The sequence below is a fragment of the Vicugna pacos genome, chromosome 7, assembly GCF_048564905.1.
Source record: "Vicugna pacos chromosome 7, VicPac4, whole genome shotgun sequence".
In the NCBI taxonomy this organism is placed as follows: Eukaryota; Metazoa; Chordata; class Mammalia; order Artiodactyla; family Camelidae; genus Vicugna; species Vicugna pacos.
In genome coordinates this window covers 83,984,986-83,997,942 of record NC_132993.1, presented here as the reverse complement: position 1 = coordinate 83,997,942, position 12,957 = coordinate 83,984,986, and positions in this window count along the sequence as shown.

The window sequence follows — 12,957 nt, the reverse complement described above, 5'->3', positions numbered from 1 at the left end:
CAACAGAAAGAGACAGGATTCAACCCACAAACGGAAATTTTAAGTTTTCCAGCAGCCACATTATATTTTAATCATATAGTATTTAACATCATTTTTTGAAAATATTATCATCTCAATGTGGAACCATTATAAACTCCTTAAATATCATATTGTACTTTGGAGGATAGTGTCTTGGACCCTCCCCACCCCCCACAGTGTGTTTTCTGCACTCGCTGTGCATCTCAGTTTGCACTCGCTCGTTGCCAGTGCTCAGAGCCACGTGGCTGCCAGCGCGCAGCACAGCTCGGGAGGCCCGCAGGCGCTCCGCAAGCCGAGCGGTTCGGGACCAACCAGTGAGTCGAGTGGACGAAGGAGTCAAGAGCGATGCTCAGTCGCCACAAATCCTGTCCGGGAGGAGGAGCGCCGGGCGACGTGCAGCCGGCGGCCACCAGGGGGCAGGAGCGCTCTGCTGACCTCCAGGTTTCTGGTGGTTTTTTTCCTGCTCATCCCGCACTGGATTCAGCTGTACAGCGCAGCTCTGGCGAGAGGGTGGAGGGCTCTTATGCAAATACCCTGGGAGAATCTGCAACTGAAAATAACAACAGACATCTGCAGGTGTTCTGCTCCCTCCGAACTCCCATTCCGAAAGTCAAGAACCGTTCCAGACGGCCACACTCATCAGGCGGTGGGTAAACATTCCTGACCAAACAAAAGACCCTGTTCAGTGGGAGGTCAAAGGCGTTGGTGGGATGAGTGAATGATTCTCGCAAAGGCATTGGTGGGATGAGTGAATGCTTCTCATCAAAGGCGCTGATGGAATGATTCTCCTGGCGGCTCCTCCTTCCGTATCTGCCCGGTTAAACCCAATCTCAGTATTTGACCCCAAGTGCAGAACTGGCCCCAAGGCAGATTCAGACATTATTTCAGACATTTCCAAAGCCCTTTGACACACACCTCATTTGATCTTCACAACCTCAGGGTGAATACCCTCATTTCTCAACTGAGGGAAATGGGATCTTTCCGCCTGCGGACCCTGGGGAGACAAGTAGAGGGATGAGCCACTCTCCTGAGACCACCCACCCGCCCCAATCCGCTTGGCCCACAGCCAGGTGCTCTCAGTGGATCTGAACCCAGAGTGTAATATACTAAAAATGCATATCTGGTGTTTGCTTTCTGCTCCAGCACAGAGCTCTTAAGACCCTTGGAATGGCCTGAGTGGTGGGAGTGTCTGTTTTCATTCACTTCGCCTCAGGATGGGGGGCTAGTCACCAGAAAGACCTGGAACTGTCAGCTCCCATACCGACCTCCTGGGCAGGGGGCTGGAGCTGGACTTCACTTTGTGGCAATGATTTGGTGTGGGCTTCCAGGTTGGGAGGGTGGTCACGTGGGGCAGAGGCTGCAGACCTCGCCTTATGTTTCTCTTCATTTGTTTCCTTTACAACTGCAAGTACAGTGCTTTCCTAAAAGTGAGCCCTTCTGGCCACGTGTAGAACATGAAAGGACAGGTCCTGGGAGCCCCTGAATTTGCAATCAGCCAAGCAGAAGCGAGGGCAGCCTGCGGCCCCTATTCTCAAGGGAGGGGCAGTCTTGTGGGACTGAGCCCTCCCCATGCAGGCTCTGTGCTCACTCCGGGAGGTTAGTGTACTGAATTGAATCCTTTGACACTCACCTGGTGTGGGAGAATTGATGTCAGAAAAAAACAAGCACAGGGTGTGGTGAAAACAACTCTTCAGCCTCTGGGAGGCGCCAAAGCCCCGAGATCGTTAAGGGAATCCTAGCACTGCTTGTGGCAAGGTGGGGAGCAGGGGGTCTACTCTCCCAGCAGGGTGAGCCTTGCAAAGGGTCACCAAGTCTTATTTAGAACACATCAAGGGGGTCACTGTAGGGGGAGGGTATAGCTCAAGTGGTAGAGCGCATGCTTAGCATGCATGAGGTGCTAGGTTCAATCCCTGGTACCTCCTCTAAAAATAAATAATGTAATTACTTCCCCTCAGTAAAAAAAAAAAAAAAAAAAAGAGGGTCATTGTGCCACAAAGCAACTGTCTCATGATTCAGAGCTTGAAATGATGGGAAGTTTTGTTTCTACTGGGCTGAAATCAGACTTTCTTGGGCTACACGCATCTCCCCAGCACAGAAGCCCCTTTCTGTTTGTCCTTCCATGTCTGGGACTACCTTGGCCGGTCATCCTCTCCACCCTCCTACCCCCACGCAGTCCCATTTTCGGATGAAAACTCCCAACCTAGTTACTTCAAAGTGCTAGACCCTCCTCCAGCCTCACCAAGCTTCTTGAAGAGTTTACCCATCACTAAAGTCATTTAAAATGTGGCCTTGGAGCTCACCCCAACCAACATGGATACATGATCTGAGCAGTACGGCCCATGGGCTCCTCTCTCTTTCTTTTTGCTCTTTTTGTAAAATGTTTTTTAATTGTGGTCAAATACACAGAATATAAAATTTGCCATTTTAACCTTTTTTTATTTTTCAGTTTTATGAGGTAGAACTGTTACAATTTGACTGCACATATACAGTGTATTGCATGTAAATACATATACACAATATACTGCACATTTTAAAAAATTTACATAGATGTACTGTTCATTGTTTCTAAGAACGTTTAGAGCTTTAGCTTTTTAAACTTACATAGTTATCAAAGGAATAAAGCCAACCACAAAATAAGAATTTAATCCAAAAAATACAAACACCTCGCTATTAACAGCAACGTTATTTGTAATTGCCAAGATATGGAAGCATCCTAAGTGTACATCAACAGATGAATGGATAAAGAAGATGCACCATACATAGGTAATGGAACACCCATAAGGCCCAGTCTACTTCTTTTATTTTTTATATTTTTATTAGGTTTACTTATTTAATAGAGGTACTGGGAATTGAACCCAGGACCTCATGCATGCTGGGCAGGAACTCTACCACTGAGCTACACCCTCCCCTCCGTGAGCCTGCTTCTTTGGCAGAACATTGTTGGTCCAGGCACATCCACTCCAAACCTCTGGCTCCTGAGCCACCGTCAAGCTGGCTTCTCCAGGCTTGCCCTTTGTAAAATAGCCTTCTTTTGTTAGTATTTGCAGAGTGAATATGTAGGCAAACAGTTACGGAAATTTTAAAGAAAAGGAAAAATCACACCCAATTCTACAATGCCTGAATTTGGTGAAATCAAACTATTCCTACCCCTGTGCTGCGTTCAAGTCTTGTCAGCATTCAGAGCCAAGCTCTGACAACCACTGTGAGGGCGCAGATGAACCACTGAGAGCCTCTGCCCATACCCAGAAGTCTTTTCGAATCCTGGTTTATTTTCTCTTGTTAGTGGTTCCTGCTGATTTTAGTTCACCTGCACGTTTTTTGAAACAACTTTATTGTGATATGATTTCTATACAGTAAACACATATTTCAGATGTACAATTTGATGAATTTTGATAGATGTACACACCAGTGAAACCACCACCACAATCAAGATACCTACTATTTCCATCACTCCCCTAGAAGTGCAAATTTCAAACTCCTAGTTTATCTCTTCTTATTCCCTTTACTCACTGGCAACCATGAGTCTGTTCTCTATGTCTGTGTGTCTGTCTCTGCCCTGTAAATAAGTTCATTTGTATCTCTTTTTTTTTCTTTTTTAGATTCTACACATAGTATTCTCCCTTCCCTTTCTGGCTCACTTCACCTAGAATGACCATCTGCAGTTCCATTCATGTTGCTACAAATGGCATTATTTTATTCCTTTTTTATGGCTGAGTAGTATTCCATTGTGTATATATACCGCATCATTTTTATCCAGTCATCTGTCAATGGACATTTAGGTTGTCCCTATGTCTTGGCTATTGTAAATAGTGCTGCTGTGAACACTGGGGTGCAGGTGTCTTTTTAAATTATATTTTTCTCCAGATAAATGCCCAGGAGTGGGATGGCCGGATCACATGGTAAGTTTATTTTCAGTTTTTTAAGGGACTTCCATACTGTCCTCTGTACTGGCTACACCAATTTACATCCCACCAGCAGTGTAGGAGGGTTCCCTTTTCTCCACACCTTCTCCAGCATTTATGGTTTGTGGACTTTTGAGTGATGGCCATTCTGACTGGTGTGAGGTGATACTTCATTGTAGTTTGGGTTTGCGTTTCTCTAACAATTAGCGGTGAAGAGCATCTTTTCATGTGCTTGTTGGCCATCTGGATGTCTCACCTGCACATTTTACAATAGTGTTTCATTTAAATCTTGGATGCAGCAGGCAGCCTGCAGCTCAGATGGTGGGTCCCAGGCCAGTGAGTGTCATTTTCTTACCATGAAAAGCTGGCCCTGGCCAACTTGTCCTTTTCTCTTTCTCTGCGACCCCTTCCTTTCTGAATAATTGCACACCCTGAAGGGTACCTGGCTACTAACCTCTCCCATTCAATCATTCCTTCAACAAACATTTGTTAAGAAGCTGCTCTGTGTTGAATGTTGTGCTTTGGGGAAGGAGTTTCAAGATGGAGAGCAAACCCCTGTGGTGGAAGGTCAGCAGTGAGGGGAAGTCAGAGGATGTAGGGATAAACCAAATCACAGTGAGTCCAGGGCAGAGGTGGGCTGGAGACCAAGGGTCAGGCCCTGCTGGGTGGGGACACAGTGAAGTAAGGCTCTTATGAGCAGCTTTCTGTGGTGGCTTAGTCCCAGAGGGGCTCTCGTTGGGGCATCTCTGGTCCAAGATTGCTCCCCCAACACAGCCAAGGCCAAGGTTGGTACAGAAGGGAAGGCTAACCCTTCATCCCCCTGGAGCATTCTGGAAGTCACTGTGTGAGCCCCAAACAGTCACGCTCCCGGCTGCCCCAGGGCCTGACTCCAAGATGCCTGCAGGGGCAGCCCTGGCTTTTCCCAGGAATCTGGATGAAAACCTCTTTGGTGAGGCTCGTGTCCCAACTCCAAAGGAAACCCCTGGGAGAGTCGTACCCATGATGAGCCTTTTCAGATGGAGGAAGGAGCAGTGACCTTGTGTGGGAGCTTAGGGGGCTGCTGGCAGGTCAAAGCAGAGGCTAGTAAGGAGGGGTATAGATAGGGGAGACCCCTACCCACCGCTCCACCCGTGAAACCCAGTGGGTACTGGGAGGCTGCTGTGTGGGTCCTGCGGACAGTGGAGTCCCTGCCTCAGGGGGTGGGGGCTCAGAACTGCACTGAGGTCCCAGAGTTACAGCTGGTGATGAGTTGAACTCTGACCCCTGAATTTCCATGTGGAAGCCCTAACCCTCAGGACCTCAGAACATAATGGTATTTGGAGATAGGTTCTTCAAAGAGGTGGTTAAGGTTAAAAGAGGTCATATGGGTGGGACTTTAATACAACAAGACCAGTGTCCTTCTAAGAAGAGATGAAGACACAGACATATGGAGGGAAGACCATGGGAGAACACAGCGAAGAGAGGGCCGTCTACGCACCAAGGAGAAAGGCTTCAGAAGAAAGCAGCCCTGCCAACACCTTGACCTTGGACTTCCAGCCTCCAGAATTCTGAGGGCATAAAGGTCTGTTGTTTAAACCCCCCTGCCAGTGGTATTTGTTACAGCAGCAGGAGCTGACTAATACACAGGCACCCTCTTGTGTCTGCAGCCTCCGCCTTCCCCAGCACGTATGTGTGGATGAATCTCATCTTGGTCTCTTTCCAGATTGTGATGGAGGTGGCATATCAGCCCCCTGATGTGGTTCTGGGGCATCGGGTTTCTGCAGACATACTTCCAGCATCCCCGTCTGAATCCAAACCGCCTGATACCCTTCCTTCTGACTTGTATCCAGCCCCAGCCACTCTCCCAGTTTTCCAGGGGCCATTGATGTTCCTGGGAGCCCTGGCTGGTTCTAAGTCACCAGACTGGGGTAACCCCACCCAGCACGTGGATCCCTGAGCCAACGGCCCATATGAGAGGCATCAAGGTTTCCCGAAGCACACAGAGATGCCCCTGTGGAGGGAGGAGGTGATTCGAGCTCCATCTAAGAGATTAAGAAGAGTGGGGCAGGGGCAGGGGAGGGGAGGGTGCTCCCCAGCACAAAGTGTGGGACACAAGGCGCTGGCAAGCCGACATCATAGGCTTTTTGTCCTGCATGCATTTCAATCTTGTCCTCACATTTTCCCATACGAAGTAATTTGTTTCCAGTCTCTTTAAATTCATATTTAGAGGAAAACGATAAAACAAGTTGTGGGGAACCGGATCCAGACATCTACACCATGTGCACAGATGTGGGGGAGAGCAATTTGGAAGCACAGATGTCCAAGTGCCACCTCTGACCCAGTGAGCCATCCCTGCAGATTTCCTGAGTGAAAATAACTGCTCGCCGGAGCTTTGCTTATAACAAACACAAAACTGGAAACAACCTAGATTTCCAACCGCAGGACCCATGAATCAGTTCCACCGGCTCATTTAAATTGGTAATCACAAAGATAACAAGACTATGACAACAAGTTCATGCCATGGAAGTGTAATGTAAGTGGCGGGGGAGGAGAAATATTTCATTTTCAATGTACTATATATAACTACACACTATAATTACAATGTGAAACTGGATCTGCATGTTGATCGAAACCAGAAGGGAACCAGAAAGACGAAAATGGGAGAAATCCGTTCACCAGTGCGGTAAGATTATGTATGAATTTTGTTTCATTTGAAATGTCCTTTAATATTTTAGTAAGGTTTTTATTTTATTTTATTTTATTTTATTTTATTGAGTTATAGTCACTTTACAATGTTGTGTCAATTTCTGGTGTAGAGCACAATTTTTCAGTCATACATGAACATGCATATATTCATTGTCACATTCTTTCTTGCCGTGAGCTGCCACAAGATCTTGTATATATTTCTCTGTGCTATACAGTATAATCTTGTTTATCTATTCTATACATGCCTGTCAGTATCGACAAATCCACCCTCCTCACACCAAGGTTTTAATAAATGATGCTTTAAAAATATTTCTATGTCCTGATCTAAATCTCGTGTTAAACAAAGAAGCAACTCAACCCAAGGACAAGAAGGGGGTCGTCTTGTTGCTTAGCCCACCAGGCAGGAAGACACTAACTGAGAGAGAGAGAGACAGGGAGATAGAGAGAATATATAATCCCCTCCCTGCACCTGGAGTTTTGTTGTTTGTACTCTAAAGACAGGAGGAGCCAGACTTCTGATGCATTCAAGGCTCTGATGCACGGCTCTGACTCTCAGTGCTGGGTTCCATTTTGGGGTAAATTCAGCTACAGTCTGTGGCTCGGGAGCAGATGGTGTGCTGAGGCTCCAACAGTGGGGACAGCCGGGGTCGGGGCTGGAGGGAAGCAGGGGCTGGTCTCAGCCACATGGAGTCTGAGATGGAGGCAGGATGGCCAGCTAGAGCAGCCCGTGTGCAAGGCAAGTGAGGGAATCCAGTGGTGATCGAAGGACCAGGGCTGCCATGAGGAGATGGCCGGTTGGAAAGCAGTGAGAGCTCAAAGAGCCCCTCAGCACTCAAGGGCAAGGTGTGAGGGGCCTTTGGGACCCTGAAGGCATGGCAGAGGGAGGTGTCAGGGCAGGAGCACAAACAGTTGTGTTAACAATGTATACAGAACTCCTAGCCCAACAGAAACGGACAAAAGCCATGAATAGGCATCGCACCGGTGAGGAGACAGCCCCAGCCAACAGGAACACAAAGGGATGCATGCCTCCTTGTTAATCAAGGAAACATAAACCAAGGCAGCAAAAAGGAAGTGTTTTTCATCCACTCCTTGACAAAAATCAAGAGTCTGACAATGCCAGAGGCTGGAGAGGCTGTGAACCACACAGCCCAGAGAGTGAAACCAGGATAACAACTTGGGAAATCATCTGGCTTCACCTTGTGAACTCGGACATTCATGTGCTCAGCAGCTCAGGAAACCGCTCCTGGGTTTATGACCTAAGACAAAGCCCCCACATCTACCCCAGGAAACAAGTTCCAGAGAGTCCCCCTGCCTGTTTGTGACATTATATGCCCATTAGCAGAAGATGGAACAGGGTAGGGGCGTTTTCCCATGATGGAATATCTCACAGTGGTGAACACGAATTAACTCCAGCTAAACAAAAACGTGCCCGAACCTTCATAACGTAACGTGGGGTGAGAAAGATCAAGTCCAGTAGGCTTCTTACGGGATGGCTAATTGTATGTGTCAACTTGGCCAGGCCACAGTACCCAGATGTTTGGTCAAACACTAATCTAGATGTCACAGTGAAGATATGGTTTAAATGAGATTAACGTTTAAATCAGTCAACTCTGAATAAAGCAGATTACATCCATAATGTGGGTGGGCCACATCAAATCAGTTGAAGGTCTTAAGAGGAAGGACTGGGTGCCTTGAGTTAAGGGGGAATTTTGCCTCCAGATGGCCTTTGGACTCAAGATGCAGCACCACCTCTTCCCTGGGTCTCCAGCCTGCTGCCTGCCCTGTGGACTTCAGACTTGCCAGCCCCACAGTAGTGTGAGCCAACTCCTTAAAACCCCTCCCTCCCTCTCTCTCTATAGATATAGATATACACACACACAGTTGGCCCTTGAACAACCCAGGTCTAAACTGCACAGATCTACCTATACACAGATGTTTTTCAATAGTAAATATTACAGTACTACATGATCTGTGGTTGTTTGAATTCATGAATGCAGAGGGAAGACTAAATCATACTTGGATTTTTGACTATGGGGAGAGTTGGTACCCACAGCCCCTTTCTTGTTCATATATTTTTGTTCAAGGATATATATATCCTTTTGGTTTTGTTTATCTTGAGAACCCTGACTAATCAACTTACAGTATGATTCCCTTTTTATAATGTTACAAAAATTTTAAAAATGCATTTTTAAAAATACTTTAGAATTTTAGTTATCTCTGAGAGGGGATGGGATAGACTCTGTGAGGAATACATATAGTAGATTCAAATTATTGTCAGTGTTTTGATTTTTGAGTTGGCTGGTAACTGAAACCATTTCATTAAAATAGTATTGAATGAATGAATGACAAAAGGGAGCTGTGATGCATGGACTAATAATAAAAATACATGGTATGTATATACGCATGACTGGGATATTACACTGCACACCAGAAACTGACACATTGTAACTGACTACACTGCAATTAACAAAACAAAACAAAACATGGTAAGCTGAAGATTTTGATCAATCTAATTCTGTGCATAAATGAAAAACTTAATATTACAAATCAGCATAGAATGACCTTAGTTTTATAATATGAATATCTGCATCTACACCTATCTGCGTAAATTGGCACTTACAATTTTGCATAGGAAAAGCTCAAAGGGACGGACACTGATATCTCTGGGTGGTGGGTGGCTCTTCATCAGGGAAGAGCTGATGCTACAGCCTCTAAGTCATTTACATTCTCTATTGCTTTTCTGTATTTTCTCAATTTTCTGCAATAAAAATGTATTTTTTTAAAGGGTACATTTTTCTTTCGAGGCGCTAAGAGCCAAAAGCCTGGGACTCTGTCACGGTCCTCCCCACCTCTCTCTTTCTCTTTCTCTCTCAGGCTTTCCTTACAGCTCTTACCGCCTCTGCACTGATTCTGTAAACAGTCTTTGTCTCCTCTCCACTTTGGTCGGGGGTGGGAAGCTGTCCTGGCTGAGACACTCACATCCTGGCAAAGTGGCTGCCAGAGAATGTTGCTGTTAACCTACCAGTTTCTTGTCCTTTTGGGAAGGTCAAGGCCAGGTCCACACTTGGCTTGAAAAGGGACATTTTCAGAGTTTTCTTTCTGTCACTCGGGTATCTTTGCCTCATATTTCACTAGTAAACTCCTCAACCTAAAAAAAAAAAAGAAAATAAAAAATAAGAGAACACATTTTTAAAGTACTTATTTATTTTATTTTAATTTTTTTGTTGGAGGGGGGAATTAGGTTTATTTATTTACTTATTTTTTAATGAGGTACTGGGGATTGAACCCAGGACCTTACTCATGCTAAGCATGTGCTCTACCACTGAGCTATATACCCTCCCCCTAAAAGAACACACTTTCTAGTAGGAGAAAAACCCAGTAACAACACCAGGATGCCCGGCTGTAACTCAGTCATGATTGTTCACTGTGTGCTGTTTTCACGCTTTACCCAAAGGTCAAAGACACGGGAAGTCAAAGATTGCACACTTCTTTTCAACTTAATTCCGTTAGACATTTACTGAGTGCTCACTGCAAAGGAGACAGAAAGATAAGACCCGGTCCCTGTCCTTAAGGAGTTTGCAGGCCAGCAGGAAAATAAGCCTTGAAATAACTGACCACAGGGCAGAGCACGTAGGAGCTGCCAGGCTCCCCCAGGGCTCCCTGCTGCTCAGAGACACCCTGAAAACCTTCACAGATACTCTAGATGGACCAGCAACCAGTCCCAGGGGGTCGCATGGTGAAGCAGGCGACGAAAATGAAAAGGGTACATGGAACAAGGGGGATTAACAAGGTTTATTTTGGATGACTTTTTAAAAACATTTCAGCAACTTGAAGATTTATTTTTATTTTTTTCGGGTGTAATTTCAGATTTACAGGAAAGTTATAAGGCTAGCACAAAGAACTCCTGAATACCCTTCATCCAGCTTCCAGTCGTTACCTGTCTTCCCACACTTGCTTCATTGCACTCTGTGTACGTGGCTGTCTTTTTCTCAGCTGTCTGAGTGTAAATTGCAGCCATGATTTTTTTTTAACTCTAAATATTTCAGGGTGTATTTCCTACAAACAAAGATTCCATCTTACAATAACCACAAGTACAATAATCAAAATCAGAAAATTAACATTAACACAATATTATTATCTGATCTACAGACCTTATTCAGATGTCACCAATTATGTTCTTTATGGCAAAGAAGTGCCCGATTGGCAATGTCGTCAATCTCCTCATCTTCCTTTCATCTGAAGGCATTCTGTAGTCTCTGTCTCTCGTGACATGGCCTTTTTGAAGCTAGTTTGTAGCCTGTGATTTTGTGGATGTTCCTTCAGTGTAGGCTTGTCTGCTGTTTCCTCAAGACTAGATTCAGATTCTGCATTATTTGGTAGGAATACTACAGAGGTGGCATGTGTCCTTCTCGGTGATCATATCAGGAGGCACCTGAGGTCGACTTGCCCCTTTCCTGGTGAGGTTACCCATGATCACTTGGTGAGGGCGGTGGCTGCCAGCATTCTTCACTGCATAGTTACAAGTTTTCCTTTTGTGATTAACAAGCACTAGGCAGGAGGGTGTAGCTCGGTGGTAGAGCGCATGCTTAGCATGCACAAGGTCCTGGATTCAATCTCCATTACCTCCATTAAAAAAATAAATAAACCTAATTACCCCCCCAAAAAAAAACCTTTAAATACAAGTATTTATGGGGTGATTCTTTGAAACTTGGCAAATATTCACTTTACTCAGATAACTTTCACCCATTGTTTTTAATATCCATTGATGATTCTTGCCCGAATCAATTATTACTATGACAATTGCTAAGTGATGTTTTTCTTTTTTTATTTATTGAGTTATATCAGTTTACAATGTTGTGTCAATTTTTCAGTCATATATGAATATCCATATATTCATTTTCACATTCTTTTTCACCATGAGCTACCACAATATCTTGTATATATTAAGTAGTATTTTTCAAATTCCATCATTTCTTCTATACTTGTCACTGCATGCTAAAAGAAGAGCTTTCATTTCTCTTATTTATTTATTTATATCAGCATGTATACATGGATTCTTATTTTATTCAATGACTTATAATCTGTTACTATCAGTCTTCATTTGATGCTTAAATTGTCTCAGATTTGGCCAGCAGGAATGTCCTTTTGAGATGCCCCCTTTATTTTTTGAGCACTTCTTTATATATATATATATATATATATATATATATATATATATATATAATATATTTATTTATTTATTTATTTATTTATTTATATAATTGACGTATAGTCAGTTTACAATGTTGTGTCAATTTCTGGTGTACTTCCTCACTTTCTGACACAAGATCTTCCAGGCCAGGTTGTGCTTTCTCTCCTGGAATCAGCCATTCTCTAAGGAGCTGTGGTTCCTTTCTGTAGAGGATGGTATTAAGAAACCAAGATCTGGGTGCTAGGTGTGCTCACTGATACTGGGGTATCATTGCTTCTAGAAGATGTACGTATATAAATACATACACCCATACCTACATGTCTGTGTGTGTGTGTGTATTTCTACACCTATGGTATGTGTCTATGTGTTTCCATATCTATTATCTGTGTGTGTGTATCTGTGTGTATTTCTGTATTTATTTGTGTTTGTGCACAGGTACACACACGCATGTCTGTGTAACAAAACCACCAGCTCATGTTAACACCTCCGATTCCAATCCAGTCCCACAGGGTTTGTTCTCATCTTCCGCCATCCATGTCTGTAACTTTCACCAGGTAAAGATTTCTTTAAAGGCTATGAATGTGGTTCAGGTCGCCACCATTGCCGCTGGCACAGGAAACCTCTGTCTCCTGACCATATGGCCTTGCGCATGCTCAGCACGGACTTGGGCATCACCAGCCTTCGTCTAATTGGACGCAGGGCAGACGGAGTCACCCAGCAGGGGCCCAGTTCAGAGCCAGACGACCTTCTGGAAAGTGCAGGGGAGGCTGAAGAAGAACCCCCAGGAGGAGGGGGGTGCGGAATACTGGGATTTTTCTGGACGAAATGAAAAGCAGAACAGATGGCTGTTGTCCGGCTCCATGGAAAGACCGCAAGTGACCTGAGAGCACTTGGAAAGGGCAAACCTGTTCCCCGCGGCAGCTGGGAGGGGAGGCCTGACTAGGGGCTTTGTGGGCACAGCTGGCTCTGGCTGAGCCGCCGGGGCAGCTGGGGGGAGGCCCCTCACACCCCGCTGTCCCTGTTGCTGAGGAGGGACCACGGGGACGGAGGCCGCGGCTTGCTGTTTAGGATGTAAGCGAGTGGATTCAAACCCTGGTGACCTGACTTACGGCCTCCTCAGACCTGCTTTATTCATTACCGGCTAGATATACTTTCCGACGG